Genomic DNA, 21590 nt, shown 5'->3' on the forward strand with positions numbered 1-21590 from the left:
TTCATCTGACTTGAAACACCATTACCAGGGTGAATTCACCAGGGAAGAAAACTGCAGGATTGCAATAGGTTAGACATAGACAAAAAGAAGAGGACTAAAAGAGAACATTTTAATTAAGTGTATGTATGTGTTCCAGGAAATGCCAATTATGCACCAAAATAGGTTTATAGATTTGGCTACAGGTACTAGATAGCTAAAAATAACCACGACTAAACTAAGGAAGCAGTGTCATTTCCTCTGCTATGAAGTTCTACATCAGACACCAACAAGGCTATAAACTATCCTCAGGGTAAAGGTGGCAATGGCGTTTAAACACATGGCCTTACACTTGCAAAGCTAGTTCTCTACCACTTGAGTCAAGTCTCTCGCCTGGTTTTTCATTGTTTATTTTTAGATGAGATCTTGCTCCCTATCCTATGTGTGCCAGAACTTTGATCTGCCAATCTTATAATTCCTTTGATGCCAGGATCACAGGTATGGCTACAACATTTAGTTTCCATCTCTAGAGATGAAGATTTTCAAACTTTTCTGTCCTTAAACCAAGATTTTCCTAATCTCAGATTCCTAAATAGTTAAGATTTAGTACCAGTATAACCCACTGGTAGCTAGCCTAGTCTCCTACCTTGCCCTCACCTTATGAACACATAGCTGTAGACTATACCCCAATATGTCTTATTAAGCACCAACCATCATATTCACATTCCAGCCAGAAGAAAGGAAAAAGGAAGAAAAGCCAATCTCTCCCCATAAAGATATATTCTGGAAGTTGTACTTGACACTTCTGCTTACAAGCCACTGGCTAGAATTTAGCTTTAAGACAATAATCCAGCTGCAAAGCTGGGAAATGTAGTCTTATTTTGGAGACCCAAGTTCCAGATAATAAATGCAGAGCTTATTGCAAATGAGAAAAAGATAAGTGAATACTCAGAACAGCTAGCAATTTCTACCTCAGTGATAATCGCATTTCATTGGTTTGGGGCACCAGGACCTAACTTGCAGCTTGAACAAGTCAATTTGCATTTTTTCACAAAACTTTTCCAATTCTTTGCATATCAAATAGAAAAAACAATATTAGCAAACATAGGGTTATGCTGAAAATTCCAAGAGATTCTCTTGGCATAGAGGTAGCAATAAATTTACTAGGGATTCTAGGTAGCATTGAAGAATGAAAGGAAATATAGCAATGCCGATTTGAAGCTGTTTCCTCTTTTCCCTTGAGACTTCCTCTGTTCTACAGGTACAGACATGGAAAAATTCCACTGTATAGCATTTATACTGTATAAGAAATGGTATAGCAAACAAAAGTAATAAATCTAAACAACTCCTACAGATTACCAGGAATGTGAATGTGAATGTGGTGTGGCACTGGAACTGGCAAAGAGCAATGCACTGTGCCATTAATCCTGCATGGCCACATTTACATCTCTAATTGGCTCATATAAATGCATTACACCAGATGGCTTTAGAGACTAGCACTCTGCACATACTTGTGGGTCAGCACTCCATCTTCTGCACTGTATGGATGCCCAGGCTTGGGTAGCACCCAACCTCCATCCTTCATTAGTTACCTAGCATAAGCCATTTTGTTCTTATTTTCCCAATTTCTAAGACTCAGTAGTCTTCTACCTAGCACATGTATACATGGCAACATCTGCTGTGTCCTAGCTAACGGATGAGCTAGGAAATCATGCCAGGTAACTCCTGTTCTAACTTAGAACACATTAGGAAGATCACTTTGTAAATGGAGCATTTTGCTCTATTCCTGAAAATTGCATGCCCCCTATCAAAAAAATAGGAGCCATACACTTTTCTCGTGTAAATCCTATTCTCTTGAAAAGTAAGTCCACACTAACCAAGACATGAGAAATGATATTAATGTTTGTGAAGTAAAGCACCTTCTATCTAGTAAATATAATGTAACCCTTCTATTAATTACAATAAAAATATGTGAAAAAAACAGCAAATCACAAAAAAGAAAAAATAAGTCCACACTAATAGTGTAATTCTTGATAATTCGATATAAATCTCAAGTCAAGGGTTAATATGTTAAACTTTAATAGTAATTTAATACTGTTAAGATAATGCTGTGCCTATTAGTCTGTAGCATCTAGCTCTAACTGGACTTATGATGTGACCTGGTCAGGGAGGCAGCTGTTAGTAGCAATTTGTTTCTAGACTAACCATGTACTGTTGAATATGGTCATTTTCTTCTATCTCAGGAGCCATCAGTTAATGGACCTTCAAGCCAGTCTTCACCATGAAATTGCTGTATTACAGATAGTACATGACAGGAAAATATAAAAAATAAAGACGTCTCAAGCACTAAAAATCTTAGAATTGTTATTATATCAGGACAATCTGAGATATCCCAGAAAAGATCTACTTGTTAGAGAAATAAGGTAGAAAGTAAAAATGCAATGAAAATATGAGCATATGTTCAAGAAGAAAACATCCTGAAAGAATGTGAGCATGATTTAAGACTATAGCCATAAATCTCTCTGAGAAGAAGCCAACTGGGTCCCCATGGACAAGTCTACAAATGGTGGGAGCAGTTAAAGGGGACCTTTCTGTTCAGGCCCAAGCCTATAGTTCCAAGAGTCACAAAATCTATGAATGATGGTATCAAAAGCTACTTAAGTTGACAATTTGAGGGAAACAAACAAGAATGGCACACAACTATAGCTCAGATTTTGTCTTGTTTTTCCTCTAAACTCAGGTAATCAGGATTCCTTTCATCCTCTACTTCTTTCCTGCATGGAAGAAGTCACCTCTTTGTTATTTTAAGACACATTACAGGATTGGTTATTATTTGATTTTGAGGACAAAGGGATAATAATCACTATTATTTTGTATGAGATTCACCCTATTCGATTCAAGCAAAACGCTTTAGAATTTTCAAGAACATGCATATACTTATATCTATAGTTAATGCCAAAATAAACCTTAGCTGAGGTTCCTGTTTTTCTCTCAAACCTGCACTGTACTTTCTCAATAAGATTAAGAAATCTGCACTCACATAGTGCAAAAGATGTGAGTGCTGACCCACAAGTATGTGCAGAGTGCATTTGATAACTGAACCAGGACCAAACAACACCTTAGGGCTCTGGCTACCTCCTGTGAGGATCTGGGATTGAAATTCCACTATCCTATTAGTCTGAACTACGTCTTGTAAACCTAGGACCTGAGGCTATCACTGCAAATTAGATATTGTTAGGGATTCGGGACATGATACCTTGATGCTTAGTGCCTTGGCAATCTAAATACCTTGAACTAAAAGAAAGTAATTGAAGAACAAGATCCTTTTTTTTTTGTTTTGTTTTGTTGGTGGTTTTTTTTTGGGGGGGGGGGGGAGGGAGCTAGTCCTGGGGCTTGAAACTCAGGGCCTGGGACTGTCCTTGAACACTTTTTGCTCAAGGCTAGCACTCTGCCACTTGAGCCACAGGGCCACTTCTGGCTTTTTCTGTGTATGTGGTAATAAGGAATCCATCCCAGGGTTTTGTGCATGCGAAGCAAGTACTCTACCACTAGGCCACACTCCCAGTCCAAGAACAGGGTCTGACAGCTCCCTGCCCTTTTCTTTCTCTTGCTTTCTCTTCTTCCCAAGACAAGAAATAGAAAGCAGAATTCCTCTTCCATAGCAGTTACAGAAATAAGAACACTCAAAGTCAGTCACACACAAAAGAATTACTCTAGCCTTGCCTTTGCTGTGTGTATGTGGAGAGGGGGTAATACACATGCGCACACATGTACACACACCTCATGCTATCACTTGGGTTTTTTGTTCAAGGCTGGCACTCTACCATTTGAGCCACAGCTCCATTTCCTCCCCTGCATTCCTATATATGGGATGGCCTTAAAGAAATCCCATGACCTATCTTGTCTGAAAGTACATCAGGAGACCCACCTCCCAGAAGGAGTCCTGCTCTATACCCATGAAAAAAGAAGGCAGCAGGCAGAGGCTAAAGAGAACAGGCAGGCTGTACTGGTCCCTTGCAACCAAATCTATTATTACTGATAGAACATGTCTTTCTTGTCCAAATACATTTCTCCATGGCTGTTTGTTCTTCATCCAACATAAGAATACAAACAAATAATTGTCCCTGGGTCTTCATTTTTAAATACTCACATGATATGTAAACATTTGCTGAAATAATTTTTGAGCTTCTCATCTGTTATTCTATCTTTACCAGTTTAATTTCAGACCTACCCAGGAGCCCTAGGAGGGTTGAGGAAACCTTTCTCCTGTACAATATTCTTGATAGCTGTATAAAAATAGAGAAAGTTGTTCCTCAGAGAAAAAGAGAGGCCTGAATAACTGTGGACAGGGGAGAAGAAAGAGACTGGTAAACTGAATTATGATCATAAAAATACCCAGGCCCTACTCCTTACAATCCGTGGATGAGATCCTAAGTGGAAAAAAGATTCTTTTCCTTTTTCTTTTTGCTCCTGAAAGGGGGAACATTCAAGATTATCTACATAGAAGTCCTAAATCTACCCTACCCGCCCTTCTAAGAAGGAGACAGAGGTTCACTGTAGAACGGGAAAGCATCATAACGCCATGCTGCTTGGAAGGAGCAGAAAGGATTGTAATTCAAGGAAGGAAAGAAACATTCACCCTAGAAGCTGAGAAAGGTAAGGAAAAGGTGACCTGGGGCTCTCAGAGAGGCTGAATTTGAATTCCACTGATTATAACAGAATGACTGTGGAGAGATGAAATGAGCATCAGGAAGCCAAAAGGGCACTGAGCTATTTTTACTCCCTTTTGACAACCTTTTATTAGCAGCATCAGTGTATGACACATATGACAGGCCTGACACCCCTCTGGCCTCTGTCACCTTAAGGCTAGGAATGAGATGACACCTGAATCTTGTAGGAAGTTCCCTTGGTTTTTTTTTTTTTTTTCTAGTCCTAAGCATGGACTCAGGGCCTGAGCACTGTCCTTGGGTTCTTTTTCTCAAGGCTAGAGCTCTACTACTTGAGCCTCAGCACCATTTCTGGCTTTTTTCTATGTATGTGGTACCAAGGAATCGAACCTGGGTCTTCGTGCATGCTAGGCAAGCACTCTACCACTAGGCCAAACTCTTGGCCCTCCCTTGCTTTTTTGAGAAAACAACTGAATCCTGTGGAAGATTTCCTCAACTCTATGGCAGCCTCTATGATGGTCCCATATGATTTATTTAGGGGCTACAGAAAACTTGTGTAATCTCTTCACATAGAGACCATGTCCTTCAGGAGCCCATATCCTTTTGGGTTAGTTGAGTTTATGTTACCAAGGTATGGTCACTCATGTTTTAGAGCAGAATACAATGTTCTTATTTCAGATGTTTTTTTTCCTTGTTTGTCAATCATGGGGCTTGAACTCTGGGCTCGGGTGCTATCCCTGAACTCTTCAGCTCAAGGCTAGCGCTCTACCACTTGAGCCTCAGCACCACTTCCAGTTTTCTGTTAGTTAACTGGAGAGAAGAATCTCATGGACATTCATGCCCAGGCTGGCTTTAAACCTCAATCCTCAGATCTCAGCCTGTGAGTAGCTAGGATTACAAGCGTCAGCCACTGGTGCCTGGCTTCAGGATTTTTTTATATCAGCATTGTTCCATTAAAACATAGCTTTGGAAGATGATAAAGGTTACAATTCCCCCCCCCTCCCCGCCCAGGTCCTCCAGAGGAACGCAGCCCTGAGGAGGCATCTTGATTTTAGCCTACAGAAACTGATTTTGTATCTCTGAGCCACAATATCTTTATGAGCATAAACCTGTATTGTCTAAGCCACTAAGTATCTCATAAATCATTAGAGAAGCAATAGGAAACTAACACAGAGATCATGTGGCCTTAGACAGAAAGAATGACAGGTGGCTGCTGGGTTCCATGTGGCTTTCTATTTTATTCTTTCATATGCCTACCTTGATATCTTACCATTCACACCCACGAGACACCAGTGTTTGTTCATAATACAACATTTTGCTTAGGCCAGCTAGAGTCCTGGCTAATACATAAGCAAACTCAATAAAGTAAAATAATAAAAAGCTATGCTGTGTAATTTAAAAGTATTATAACTCATGAGCTCCAGAAAAACACATATCATCCCAAATGTGAAAACAATGCCCAAAAGTGCTACCGTATGAATCAGTCTCACAGCTTTAGATATTTAGATATAGCCTCTAAAATACTATCTTAAAAATGTAACACCATTTTTACCAGCTCTCAAATATAATTGCATCAACTGAACACATGAATTGTCAATGAAGTAATAAAATTTTATATTTCCCCTAAAGAAATACAACAAAGAAAAGGTACATTTGCAAGAGAGAAACTGGAAGGTTAGAATGTAAAACAGTCATGTGAAAAAGCAAAATTCAGTAAGTAGAGATATAAAAGGAGGAGGTCTTAGCAGGGAAAGAACAAGAGAAGGGATGCTGAGGGGTTAGATTTAAAACATAAAAATGACAGGAACAGATTTTTCCATTTTAGCCTGAGGGCTACAGGTTCTGAGGACCAACAGAGAAACCAAAATATGCTCCACAAATCAAACCTATCTTAAAAGCTTACTATAGAAATTACTCTCTCCAGGGCCGGGAGTTTGGCCTAGTGGTTAAAGTGCTTGCCTAGCATGCATGAAGACCCGGGTTCGATTCCTCGGTACCACATACATAGAACAAAGCCAGAAGTGATGCTGAGGCTCAAGTGGTAGAGCTCTAGCCTTGAGAAAGTCCAAGGACAGTGCTCAGGCCCTGAGCTCAAGCCCAGGACTGGCAAAAAAAAAAAAAAGAAATTACTCTCTCCAAACATGAATTCCACATACAATAGAATGAGAGAAGTCATCTTCTTTTATCAACCAAAGAAATGGACAGGTCTTTCAATTCTGTCCTTTGATCCAAGGCTTGTTAAGTTGAACTTATATGAATACATAGTAATTCTAGCAGTGTTCTTTTTGCCTTTAGAAATTTGTAACAGTAAGATGGGCGTGGTGGCTCATGCCTGTAATCCTAGCTACTCAGGAGGCTGAGATCTGAGGATCAAGGTTCAAAGCCAGCCCAGGCCAAAAGGACCTAAGACTCATCTCCAATTAAACTCGAGAAAACAGGAAGTGGAGCTGGGCTCAAAGGGTAGGGCAGTAGCCTTGAGCTAAAGAGCTCAGGGACAGTGCCCAGGCCTAGAGTTCAAGTCCCTCAACTGACAAAAAAAAAGAAGAAAAGGGACCGGGAGTTTGGCCTAGTGGTAGAGTGTCTGCCTAACATGCATAACGACCCAGGTTCGATTCCTCCGTACCACATACATAGAAAAAGCCAGAAGTGGTGAGGTGGCTCAGGGTAGAATTCTAGCCTTAAGGGAAGCCCAAGGACAGTGCTCAGGCCCTGATCTCAAGGCCAGTACTGGCAAAAAAAAAAAAAGGCAAGAAAAGAAAAGGAAAATTTATAACAGTATGCAACATAATTCTTGTCCCAAAAAGAGACTCTCCTTCTATGTCATACCTTTATGGGACAGATAATTATGTGCTGGAACTTCTAGTAAGTACTTCACTCTTCTATTCACATCAAAAGACAAAGTATTATTATAAGCTATTTGATTAGTGATGCAGAAAAGCAAAATCCTAGCATAACAGAATCTAATCCAGGTTGAAATGCGACAGCTACAGTCCTAAGAAATAATGATATGCTTACCTAGAAAAATCTGTGACAAAAGAAAAGACCTAGGGGGCGAATGCATGCTTAACACAAACTGGAAAGATATTATACCATTTGGTGAAGAAACAGCATTGTTCTGAACAGTAGAAAACTAAGGTACTCATTTATCACCTGGAAACAACAGGGACTATGGAAGGTCAGAACAAGGGAGCAATCACCCAAACAAGATTATTGGTGAACTCTAAATGCTTGTCACTAATTACAAATTACCCAGACATACTGTGAAGTAATCAAATAGATTAATACAGGATTTGAATTAATCTTCCCAGGTTTAAGATTTTTCTCTAATCCACTCAGACTTGGAATCAGTGAAGTATGATTTCTATATAACACCAGAAAGAATACTGGAAATATTAACATAATTTTCCAATCTTTTGTCAGGCCAGTCTCAGATTGCTCAGATAAAAACATGTTTCAAGTTCTGACCTTTATTAAGATATGCCTTTTACAAAAGGCCCATTCGAAGCAAGAGAATACTGTTGAGCATCTGAAGTGGAGTGAATGTGTCAGTACAACTCTGAATCTTCAGTGCTTAATAAATGATGTGTAGTTGATTGAAAAATGAATGGCACAAAGTAGCATCAAAGATGCTACTCTATCTCTATAGATAAATCACCAAATACAATCACATACTAACCAAAGAAACACAAACAGCATTTATTTCTATCTATGATTCTATTCATTTATATCTGATAGCATATCTACCTTTCAATTTCTAATTTTCCACCCTGAATGATTTTCTTCCTGATGTCTTTATCATTAAAAAAAGTGCAATGATACTTATTTAGGGAGCTATCCTCTTTCTAATAAATAATGATGACTAAACAATCAGCAGGGTATAATCCTCAAGCTGCAAGTAAAGAGTCCTTTGGGAGCTGAAGGCCAAAAGGAGACAAAAAGAGAATTGCTTTCTATTATTGTGCTGGGTGGTAGTTTCAGATATTTGCTTACTGGTAAATCACAAAATAATGCAACCTATTTTTGATGCTTTTGTGTAGATTACATTATGACAAAAAGAAAATTGTGTGTGTGTGTGTGTGTGTGTGTGTGCGCGCGTGCACATGCGCGCGCACACACCTGCACTCAAGCACATATGTGCACACACATGTGTGTCCCCTCCAGGATATCAAAAGGTAAATTGCAACCATGAAATAAGAACAAACTACTTTAAAATTTGTATCAACTTCAGGCTGGGTGTTAGTGGTGTACAACTGTAATCCTAGCTACTCAGGAGGCTGAAATTTGAGAACTGCAGTTCAAAGCCAGCCCAAACAAGAAAGTCCATGTGACTCTTATCCTTAATTAACTACCAAAAATCCAGAAACTGGGCTGTGGCTCAAAGTGGTAGAGCGCTAGACTTGAACACAAAAGCTCAGAGACACAATGAAAAGGTAAAGAACTTGAAAGCAAGAGATTAAAGATAGGGTAAGGGCCAGGAGTTTGGCTTAGTGGTAGAGTTCTTGCCTAGTATGCATGAAACCCTGAGTTTGAGTCCTTGGTATCACATACATAGAAAATGCTTAAATTGTTTTATAGGAGTTAAAATTCATGCAGAAAAAAGATGAGAATGCAAAACCTGTAAAAGAAAAATTCAAAATGAACAGCACATAGACAAGCAGTAACTGACTTAACAGAGGCAAAAGTGAAGCCAGGGAGGAAAGCTGAGAAGCAAATCAGTTTACCTGTGGATTCCTATAGGCTCAAGAAGGGGCAAGCCATGTACCTGAGATTGACTGAGATGAAGACAAGGCTAGACACAGGAAGACAAGTTGGAAGCCGTTATACTCCCAGAAGACAACTCTTCCCTCTGCAACAGATGGCTGGAGAAAGGAACACAAAGTCCCTAGACCAGGAGATGGTTCAAGTAGAGAGGGAGTGGCAAAAATAGTGAGGGAGGGACATTCTCTGAGGGCAACAGCTCAGTCAGCACACAGTGAGAGGGACCAGTCAACAAGTCTTCCCCTTTTTCTAAGAACTTGGAGTAAGTTTCACTGCTCCTCACTTTTAAACATAAGTAGAAAAAATATAGAAGGTAAACACTTTCTGAAAAAGATCTAATATAAAAGGCAGCAAGCAAAACCCATGAGTAAAACAGAGCATATACACAGATATGATTAAAACTTTCAAGGATAATAAAAGAGTAATACTCCAATGAAACAAAAACAGGATGTACTTAAAACGAACCCTCAAAAAAACAACAGAAGACACATAACTAAACATGGATTCATGTTCAAAACATTACACTCAACGAAAGAAACACCATATAAAAGACCACATACTTTATGGTTCCATTTATATGCAAATCCACATAGGCAGAAAGTAAACTAGTTCTAATCTGCAAAATATATTAGTAACTCCAACTCTTGGCTACCCCAGGAGCTCAGGGGAATGGATATGACTAATGGGTGGGACTTCCTCTTGGGGATGATGGAATTGTTCCAGATTCAGTAGTGGTGGTAGCTGCGCAACTTAGTGAATATACTAAAAACCACTTAGCTGTACATTTTTTAATGGTGAATTTTATGGCAGGTAAATTAAATCTCAAACAAATAAAACAAAATGACTTTTTGAAATTAAGAATATGATAGAAGAAATGAAAACATACAATAGTAGATTTTATAACAAGGCTTAGAAAAATTCCCAAAACAGAAGAAAAAAATGATAAAGACATAAAATTGGGCAAGGTGAAGGAGAAAGGAAACTAAAAACAGGTTCAAGAGTCTAGAATCATGGGAACATAAATTCTAATAAGCCCAGTGCTTGTGGCTTACACCTGTAATCCTGATTACTCAGGAGGCTGAGATCAAACGATTGCAATTTGAAGCCATCCTCAGACAGACAAATCTCTTATCTCCAGTTAACCAGGAAAAAGCCAGAAGTGGAGGTATGGCTCAAATAGGACACAACCAGCCTTGAGTAAAGAAGGTAAGGGAGAGTGTCCAGGCCCTGATTTCAACCTGGCAAAAAAAGGAAAAAGGAAGGAAGGAAAGAAGGAAGGAGAGAGAGAGAGAGAGAGAGAGAGAGGGGGGGGGGGGGGAGGGAGGGAGGGAGGGAGGGAGGGAGGGAGGGAAAGAAAGAAAAAGAAAGAATGCAGGAAGGAAGGAAGGAAGGAAGGAAGGAAGGAAGGAAGAAAGGAAGAAAGAAAGAAAGAAAGAAAGAAAGAAAGAAAGAAAGAAAGAAAGAAAGAAAGAAAGAAGTTCTAAGAAGACGGGTAGGAAAAAATAGTAAAAAGCAAACTATCATAGTTCACCTAGAGACACTTTGAAATTTTCCCTGAAGATCTGTGCAGGGAATGTGGCTTAGCAATAGAGTGCTTGCTTAGCATGCACAAAGCCCTGGGTTCAATTCCTCAATACTACATAAATAGAAAAAGCCAGAATTGGTGCTATGGCTCAAGTGGTAGAGTGCTAGCCTTGAGCATAGAGAGGCTCAGGGACAGAGCCCAGGCCGAGTTCAAGCCTCAGGACCAGCAAAAAAAAGGGAAAAAAAAATGCCGGAACACAGAACCAACACAGATTCATATTAAATTTTCATGAATTCACAGGAGGCTAAGAATAAAAAAGATATCATATTACTAATTACAATAAAAAATAAATTAAAAAAAAGATATCGTATAAGTTTCTTGAGAGAAAGAAGGGAATTCAACTTACAAAGTATTAGGAATCAAAACAGTACCAGACTTCTCAACTGCACAGTGAAAATTGTAAAAAGATAAATCAATTCCTTAAGAATTCTGAGGAAAAATAATTTCTATGCTAAACTAAATTAAGCTAGATTGCTTACCAGAGGAGGCAAAATCAACTCAGTCCAACTGAAGCACCAGACATATGAAATTCCAACCAAGACCCACACCACCGCCTAGTCCACAGATCAAAGATGTAGGCATGAGTCCCTCTAAACCCTATTTCGAATGATAAAACCACCCAATGGGTCCAGATTCCGCCCCCCCCCCCTCTCTCTCTCTCTCAGTGTTGGGCTTGAACTTAGGGCCTGGGCACTGTCCCTGAGCTCTTCAGCTCAAGGACGGTCGGTACTGTACCATTTTGAGCCACAGCACCACTTCTTCCTTATTTACTCTCATCTACTATATATTGTTTTGGTTTTTAGGTTGAGTGTTCTACTGCATAATTGTAACAGTAGATAACTGACAAATATGTCTGAGATAATTAGAATTTTGAATCAAGACTAGTATTTGATATTAAGAAGTCACTGTTACTGAGCTGAGTATGGTACCTCATAATTAATAAACATTTTAATGGACAATAATAGGTGATCAAAATCTCAAAGAGAAAATAAACCAAAATGTGTAAATGCTCACTGACACCAAACTCAAAACAATTTTCTGTTTTCTCTCCCCATTTCTCCATCCCTAAATCCCACATCCTGCCCCACATTCTCAACTTATCTCTTGCATTACTTTTCTCCACACCTATTCTGATTCCTTGTCTTACCCCTCTCTTCCCTTTATTCCCATGTCTACAGTAAAAAAAACAGATCATTCCTAATTTTAAAAGGCTTATTGAGTAATACAAAAAATAAAAACACCATAAAGAAATGCCATTTTTACCCATCAGACTGAGCATCTTCTCCCGCCCCACCCCAGGAGAGAAAGGACAAGCAGCAAGCTCCCTTCACAGAAGATGAGGCAAAAGCCAAATGGGGATTATCAATATGCAGATTTTACTGTCAGTCACAATGATTACCACAGCAAGCTTACAATGGCTCTATATGAGAAACCAGAGTGCTGCTACAAGCATTCATTCTAAAAGCATTGGTTTAATGAGAGTTAGGGAGATTTTCACTAACACTTTCCGACAATTTGCTCTTTCTCTTGTTTCTCAGCCACTCGTTTCTTGTAACTAAGCTATGCATAGATCCTATGCCAACTATCTTGCCTTAAAATTGGAATTTTGCACTTGAGACCTCACCATCTACTTTCTGGCACTCATCTCAGGTCACAGACTGTACAGATTCAGGAATACAAACTAAGTAGGAATCTTGAAATGTTCAGAAAATTAATTAGTATTTGGCATGCTGCTTAAAAAGATTTCATTGCAGTTCTGTCAAAAGCAGTCTGGCACGTTTCTCTAGCATACTAACAATCTGATGATTGTAAACCAATGTTTTATTTACATCCCGTTTAGGGTTCTTCAACGCTTCATTTACATACATACATAAGAACAAGTTAAAAGCTGGGGTTCCTGAAGCTGGTGGGGAGGAAGGGCATCTCATTAAGAGGCTTTTTAAGAGTTTCTATCAAATAAGCCTGAAGTGAGTGAGAAAGCAACTAAGAAGGAAAGACATAGTAAACTGCTCACTGCTGAAAAAAATATATATCTTACAAATTTTCTCACCCTATTTTCAAAACCATGAACATAAAAGAATAATCACCTCTGTCTATAAGTCAAGTCCTGTCTTTTAAAGAGCTTATCATATCAAAGAAGTTGATCATCCTCATTTTATAAATGAGTAAGCCTAAGGACTATTTAGGATAAATTAGGTTTCCAGCCAGCAAATAGCACAGATGGAAGATTGATTCTAAAACTCCAGTCCCTTGTACTCTCTGTTCCTCTGTTTTATTTTGCTTTTTTTTTTTTTTGAGGCAGTCTTCCTACATTAGCCCATGCTAGATTTAAACTCACTCTGTAGCCAGAGTTAGCCTTGAACTCACAATTCTCCTTCCTCAGATATACATGACCATGCTGGCTGCAGTTCTACAGTTCTTTATTATATAGTGAACTGTATTATAAAATTTGTTCAACATAAAAATCTAGTTATTTTGAACTAGGCACTAGTGGCTCATGTCTGTAATCATAGCTACTAAGGAGGCTCAGTCCTAAAGGACTGCAACTCAAAGCCACCCTAGGCAGGAGTCAATGAGACTTATTTCCAATTAACTACCAAAAGGCTGGAAGTGGAGCTATAGAGCACTAGCCTTGAACAAAAGACCTAAGGGACAGTATCCAGACCCCTGAGTTCATGCCCCAGTACTGGGGGGGGAAAGTCAAGACGGGCACTATTAAAAGAACAAAATACTTCTTTTTAACTTTTATTCCTGCTACTAATATGACAGGTGCCATACCATAAATATTTTTGTTGTTCATTATTTTTTTCCATAAAAGTAGTTAGAACATGCATTTGGGAATAATCCTGGGCTTACTGCTTAGTTGGCTCCTCATTTTCGGAGATGCCTGTAATAAAAAATATTGCTAATAATTAAACACGTGGGAATAAAAACTGCAAATTTTGAGAACAAAGGTAAATTTTTTTAAACTTTTTTTAACAATCACTTTGTAGACTTTACAGAATATATGTAACAGAACATAACAAGAATATTCTCTTATGTAGGAAAACAGCAAGTCTGGTTATTTTATTATCATTTACAGTAGTCCACATTTATCTAGATTCTAATTAACATAATGCATAAAGTCAGCTTGTGATAATCATCGTGGAGCCCAAGCAATCAATGGAATGAAATTAAGTGAGACAATGGGACGGGCAGACTGATGATGTTGAGATAGAATTTGGATTAATTTCTTGGTATTGTTCTCGCCTCATTCCCTTAGGAAGAACGATCATGTCATTCTGCAGTGATAGTTCTAGCCAATTAAAGGTTGGTTTGGCACTTCAGTGTTTTTACAGCACCCTCAATCTGGATGGATTTCTGCTCTGATATGGGATCCACAATTGGATAAAATAAGGCAGAATGGGTAAAATGAGCTCTGTCGCACAGGCAGTCAGTCCCATGGGAAGGAAAGAGCCAAAAAATAAGCATTTCTGAATTTGACAAGTGAATATCATATGCACAGAGCAGTCACATGCATCAACAATCTTACTCTTCTTGTCCCCTCAAACTACATCATGCTTTGGGAACTATTTCTAAGAGTGTTGCATGTCCATCAAGGGTTTTCCTCCTAACATTAGAATTAACACTAAAAGATATGTTAGTCTAATCAATGCTTGTTACCATTCTATAGTGTAGATAACAGAGTAACTGCTACATTTATATACAATAACTACCCATGCCATGCACTTATAACAAAATGATCATATTCATCAAGCATTTAAAAAAATATTTTAAGCCGGGAGTTTGGCCAAGTGACAGAGTGCTTGCCTAGCATGCACGAAGAGCAGGGTTCGATTCCTCAGTACCACATACATAGAAAAACCCAAAGTGGTGCTGTGTCTCAAGTGGTAGGGTTCTAGCTTTGAGAAAGCCCAAGGACAGTGCTCAGGCCCTGAGTTCAAGCCCCAGGGCTGGCAAAAAATAATAATAATTTAAGTCAGATGCAATGGGTCATGCCTGTAATCCTAACTACTCAGGGGGCTGAGATCTGAGGATCACGGTTCAAAGCCAGCCCAGGCACTAAAGTCCGTGAAATTCTTATCTCCAATTAACCACCAAAAAACCTGAAGTGGTGCTATGGCTCAAAGGGTAGGGTGGTAGCCTTGAGCTGAAGAGATCAGGGACAGCACCCAGACCCAGAGTTCAAGCCCCACAACCAACAATAATAAATAATAATAATAATAATAAGTTATTGAGTTGGGTGCCTGTAATCCTAGCTACTCAGGAGGCTGAGATCTGAGGATCCTGGTTCAAAGCCAGCTCAAGCAATAGTCTGTGGGACTCTTATCTCCAACTAACCACCAAAAAGCTGCAAGTGGAGCTGTGACTTTATTGGTAGAGCTCCATTCTTGAGAGAAAAAGCTCAAGGATTAAGAACTGGCAGTATTGGCACCAAAAAAAAAAGTTGATTCATGTAATATAAAGTGAACAATTTAAAGTAAACAATTCTATGACAGGCAGTATATTCAAAGTGTTGTACAACTACCAGCTCCATTTAATTGTGAAATATTTCTATCACTCCAAAGGAAAATTCACACTCAGCTATACAGTCTCTCCTCACTCTCTCCTATACTCCTAAAAGCTATCAACCCATGTCCTGTCTCCAAGAACTCATTTTTTCTGGACATTTCATACAAATGACGACCTTTTGTGTCTGATTTCTCTTACTCAGTAGTGTATTTGAGGTTCATCTGTGTTGGCACAGATGTCAAAAGTTCATTCCTTTTTACAGCTAGTAATATTTCGTCACATGCATGTGACATAATTAACATAGCCATTTATTCATTGACTGACAACAGACTTCAAGCTGTTCCTGCCTATTTATTGTGGATTTGAGCCCCTATTTTCACTTCTTCTAGCCACATATCTAAGAACAAAACTGTGGGGTGACATACTCATTCTAGAATGACCAAACTCTTAAACAAGCAATTCTGAGTACCAACCACATACCTGATAAAGTTTCTGCTCTCATCAGACTTAAACTCTAATAAGAAAAAACAGCAACAAAGTAAATCATTAATTATATTATATTATATTATATCATGCATGTATGTATGTATGCCCTATCAGCCTATAATGGTACTATAAAAAAGAGAAAGCCAAGTGCAAAGAGTGGCGGAACTCCTACCTCACATAGGGTGCTTAGGGAGGGACTCCTTGATAACAAACAGAAGGGGGGAAAAGCCACAAATATTTTCCCATCTCAATAATCAGTGAGACACAATTATTTGTTACATGCCACTTTGCCAAAGCACTTCCATCTTTCTGGTTTGAACAGCATTCCCTTTATGAATTGTTTAAGTGTTGATTTAGACTGTGTGACTTTATAGAGAGAGTCTTACTATTTATTTTGTACTACATAAACAGAATTCATCTGGAGAGTTTTGTTGGTCACCAATATCCCTTGTGGCAACATACTTATGTTTCTAATATGATTACCATTAGAGGTAATTATCAAAATAACATGGAATGTTGGGGCTCTGTAACATCAAACCATCAAATTCCCAAAGCAATATCAGAAACAGTCAAGAAGAGAAAAGATATACTATCAAACTCCATGTTTGAAGCAACTATGCTTTTCAAATAGCCCTAGTTTCTTCTCTACTTTCCCCCTCTCTCTTCAAAGCAAGTCAGTTACCTTGTTTAGCTCTCAATTCTTAAAAAATGGTAGAGGAAAGAGTTTGGGTGGGAGTTTGGGTGCTCAAGATCTTTCCAGTGCCAAATGCAACAATTACAAAGTGAACAATATATTTGCAAGCCACAAGGGTGGCTAAGAACTCAAACACAGCTGTAACCACACAACCTTGCTTCTTTTTAAGATGACTTAATTTTGTTTTAGTGAAGAAATGACAACTCATAATCCTACTTTGGAGAATAGCCCCAGTTTAAGAAGCTGACAGATTGGAACTTTACCCAATTCAAGGATCACCATCTGTAATGAGCAATTTCAGAATGGGGTATCATAAAGTTATCTTTCCAGTGCCTAGAGCATGCCTCATACAGTTAGGCAAAATACATATTATATACTTACTAAATATATCTAAGACACATATAGAAATACATACCTTAAATAAGTAAGCGAAAAGTTCCCATTGTACACATGGGAAACCAAGACTTAAACTAAACTTAGTGATCCACACACACATACACAGTATAAGCAGAATCCTAAGCCAGATAAATGAATGATTAAAAGTCCACTATTATAATAAAAATCTTAACAGAACTATGAATGATATCATTCTTCACATGAGTCCTTGGTATTTTGTTTATATAACTAAATCTAAAGTGCAGAAAAAAATTCCTAAATTCCTAACAAAAGTATCAGTCTCCTTATGATTTATCTCATGTTACTGTTTCTGACTTTGGTACCTGGTATATTGTATATACGTTTATTTGTTTATTTGAAATAGGGAAGAGGAAGAACAAGATTATTGGTAGGGGTAGGGAAATTGGTAGGAAGCAGGTCATGGAATCAGTCTCCTATGGAGACCAAGGGACAATAGTACACATGACAATTTGGTAAGGTATAGTAAACAATAGCCTTCCATCCTTGTTTTTTGAAAGCTTTGCCAGTCATCTCCATTACTTCAAAGTCTCAAACTTATTTGAATAAACATAAAACCCTGTGATTTTTTTCATTTTTTCATATTTAGAACTCCTTTGAGCCCTCCCTGAAGATCTCAGGGATATATAACTTCAAACATGTCCCCTATACTTACGTGCTAGCTCTACTATTTTTTTCTTTCTGTGTACCCTGGGTCCTCTTCCAAGGAAGTCTCCATAATACAACAGAACACAGGGAAAAATTTTCCACAAATTCAACCCCTGAAGAACCTAGAATGGCAAAACTGTGTAGATCTACACTGAAATGATCCAAGGAAAGTAGAGGAGAAATAAGCAAGCAGAATATGAAAATAATAGTCAACCAACCTCAAGACCATTTTCTGATATCTAAAGCCCTTCTGAGTTATCTCTAAAATTCTCCAACATGCTGTCTCCCCAGCTTGACACTAAGAATGCCAAAGTAGCACAGTATCTGTAAATCTCCCTAATAAAAACATCTGTAGCCTACTCCCTTAGAAGACCCTCAAAGTCCAGTATATTTTTACCATCTTGTCTATTTTATACCTTGGTATTATAACGGGTTATTTCCTTCTAAAAGTTATCATCCGGCCAGGAGTTTGGCCTAGCGCTAAGAGTGCTTGCCTAGCATGCATCAAGACCCAGGTTTGATTCCTTGGTACCATATACATAGAAAAGGCTGGAAATGGTGTTATGGCTTAAGTGGTAGAGCTCTAGCCTTGAGAAAGTCCAATGACAGTGCTCAGACCCTGAGTTCAAGCCCCAGGACTGGCCAAAAAAAAAAAAAAAAGTTAAAAGTTGCCATCCTTTTGGCTGCTACACATCAACTATCATCATAGCAAATAATAGAATAATATTTATGTAATCTACACGGAGCCAATATTTTTTAAAGTTATAAATGAATGAGATAATCTTGAAAATTCTAAAACCTATTCTGATGAGAAAATTAGAACAGACTACAAAATCTCAGGAAAAATAAAATGCTACCATTATTCCACTGGTCATTCAATCAAGACTGAATAGACCATTTCATGCTTATTTACAGGGAGGTCAACATTGTATATGTAGTCTAAAATAACCTGTAACAGTGATTTTTATATTGCCTGTATTTAAATATTAACATACATGTACAAACTGCTCCCTTAACATGAGGTCTAGGCAAGAGGGATTTATTTAACTTCTAATTAACTTCACTTCCATCCTTTCTTACCCAGATCTTTTCTCATGCAGTTGGCCTTAAATATATTCATGCCAATTCTTCATGTTCTCACTGGCATGATTAAAATTTTTTATACAACATTGGTATAGGAGATGATTGATAGCTATCTTATTCTTCTCAAACTGTTTCTTGCCAGGTCTGTGTGATGGGAAAAAAAATGTTAAAAGTGATTTAAAAGCTAGATTTTCTGAAATCCTACTTTTCAGAAGAATATTAAAAGAGAAAGAAAATGAGCCCACAGTCATTCTACCTTTAAAAAGAGAAGTCCACACTGTGAAAATAGACAAAAAATATATTCAAAGACATAGAGGAACAAACTGTATAAGCCATTTTCTGAAAAGAAATAGCATTTCTAGTTGTAATTGTTAAAATTACAGAAAACAACTCCCTGTTCTTCAGAAACCACTAAAATATGGTTCTAAAATCATGGGCATTATTATAAGAAGAGTAAAGGTATTAAGAGAAAAATTATGCTATTGACAAATGTAAGTTAGGAGCTGTTCTGGTAAGACAGACACAATATTAACCTATTTTGCCAAAAAGACAGACAGAAATAAAGACAATGAATGACAAGGAATGTTGATTGAGTCACTTTAAGAGAAGCAATGGTGCCTTCGAGATTCTTCAGTATGAAATTTTCTTCCTATGAAATATCATGTAATTGTCTTTGTCTTATTTTAGGTGTACTAAAATTACAAATACATGCTCATAACAAGGAAAACTGTTTTTACTTGTAACGTTAAATGAAACAAGGAAAGCTTGAAAAGCCACTCTTTTGGGGGAAGAAAGTAAAGCAAGACACTGGAGGTGTAATAGAAGGACAATAATCAGAGATATGGAGGAAGACAAACTGCATTAATTAATTTTCTTTAAGAAATGAGACTAGCTGCACAGTGAGATGAATTATCTCATTTGCCAAGTGTCCCAAGTGGCAAAGTCAAACAAATAACTCTGTAATTCTTCATTAGTATTTCATCAAGTTTAACCATTTGCAGACCGCCAAAAGTTGGGGGAAGGGATTCCTGAAATCTCATAATAATTACAACTAATCAACTCATATGTACATTTTTTTCAGTATCTTTTTAGTTGCTGATGTTGAAATAACTGAGTGACAAACAGAAATTGTATAAATATAAAGCAAACAGAGTAAGATAGAGAGCAAAAAAAGCCAAGTCTTCAGGGGAGACCAGGCTGTACTGTGGACAAAGAAAGTCCTCTGAAATCTTCCAGAACTAAGTTTAAGCTCTGCCTCTTCCCCTCCTTGTTACATAACTGCCACTTATTTTTCTTGCATCCCAGCTATCACATACATTCATGATGATGGCTGACATATAAGAACAACAGGGCAGCTGTGAAGGGAAAGACCACATGGGACATGTATAAAAAGAATCTAGCTCTGTTTATGTAATAAATATTGTGTTCTCTAATAAGTACGCAAGCCAGGCAGATTTACTTAAATAGCTGGCTTTCTGTGAAGTGATTTTTTTACATTGGAGTATAGTATGAACTCTCTGAGCCAATGACTCTCATCATTTAACTAAGGGATCAAGTGGATGGTCCACAAGCCTCTTTGAACTTCACACAGAGGTAAGACTCATATGAAGACCATCATGACCTTTTCTCCTTGAGACATAATCTTCTCCCCCCATAAAGAGTCTACTGAAAGATAAATGTTTTAATAGCAGCCTTGATTTCATAGCACATGAAACTTTTCTCCAAAATAAAAATAGCCTTATCAAGTTTGTAATTATAAAATTACTAAGGTGTTGGGGCTGGGAGTTTGGCCTAGTGGTAGAGTGCCTGCCTAGCATGCACAAAGACCTGGGTTCGATTCCTTGGTGCCACATACATAGAAAAAAGCTGGAAGTGGTGTGGTAGCTCAGGGTAGAATACTAGCCTTGAGGAAAGCCCAAGGACAGTGCTCAGGCCCTGAGCTCAAGCCCAGGACTGGCAAAAAAAAAAAAATTACTAAGGTGTCTTAGTATTAAAAAGTTGGAATTTGGGGGATTGGGAGCATAGCCTAGGGATACAGTGCTTGCCTAGCATGCATGAAGCCCTGGGTGCAATTCCTCGGTACTACATACTCAGAAAAACTAGAAATGGTGCTGTGGCTCAAGAGGCAGGGCACTGGCCTTGAGCTAAATGTGTCCAAGGACAGTGGCCAGGCCCTGGGTTCAAGCCCTAGGACTGGCAAAAAAAAAAAAAAAGGTGGAATTTGGGGGCTGGGAGCTTGGCCTAGTGGTAGAGTGCTTGCCTAGCATTCACAAAGACCTGGGTTCAATTCCTTGGTACCATATACATAGAAAAAAGCCAGAAGTGGTGCTGTGGCTCAAGTGGTAGAGCTCTAGCCTTGAGAAAGCCCAAGGACAGGGATCAGGCCCTGAGTTCAAGGCCCAGGACTGGCAAAAAATAAAATAAAATAAAAATAATAATTTTAAAAAGTTGGAATTTGGGTCAAAATGCATTGTTGAATGATAACTCCTTTGTATAACTACTTAAACATTATAAAAATAGAATTAAAAATAAAAATTGGAATTTACAAAAATAGAGGATAATTTTTTAATTACTTAAAATTTTACCATGTAGAAATAAAAATGGTTAAACTTGCTGGGCACAGTGACTCATGCCTATAATCCTAGCTACTCAGGAAGCTGAGATCTAAGGATCAATGTTCAAAGCCAGCCCGAGCACAAAAGGACCGAAGACTCTTATCTTCAATTAACCTCTAGAAAATGGGAAGTGAGGCTTGGCTCAAAGGTAG

General features: G+C 38.2%; 1 protein-coding gene and 1 long non-coding RNA gene across 4 annotated transcripts in view; one reads left to right on the plus strand and one right to left on the minus strand.

Annotated features, from left to right (window-relative positions):
- The window catches only part of Ttc28 (tetratricopeptide repeat domain 28), a 464455-nt gene that overhangs the window by 352388 nt on the left and 90477 nt on the right, over positions 1–21590 (minus strand). The gene's annotated exons all lie outside the window — the stretch shown is intronic.
- Positions 1–21590, plus strand: part of LOC150045174 (uncharacterized) — an 85935-nt gene that overhangs the window by 15597 nt on the left and 48748 nt on the right. The window contains exon 2 of one of the 3 annotated variants that reach the window (XR_016532972.1): positions 4454–4632. The exons of the other annotated variants lie outside the window; for them this stretch is intronic. This is a non-coding gene — a long non-coding RNA (uncharacterized LOC150045174). The remainder of the gene's footprint in view (positions 1–4453; positions 4633–21590) is intronic. 3 annotated transcript variants of the gene reach the window in all.

Source organism: Megascapheus bottae, chromosome 28 (assembly GCF_031878675.1).
Source record: "Megascapheus bottae isolate mThoBot1 chromosome 28, mThoBot2.hap1, whole genome shotgun sequence".
NCBI classification, from domain to species: domain Eukaryota; kingdom Metazoa; phylum Chordata; class Mammalia; order Rodentia; family Geomyidae; genus Megascapheus; species Megascapheus bottae.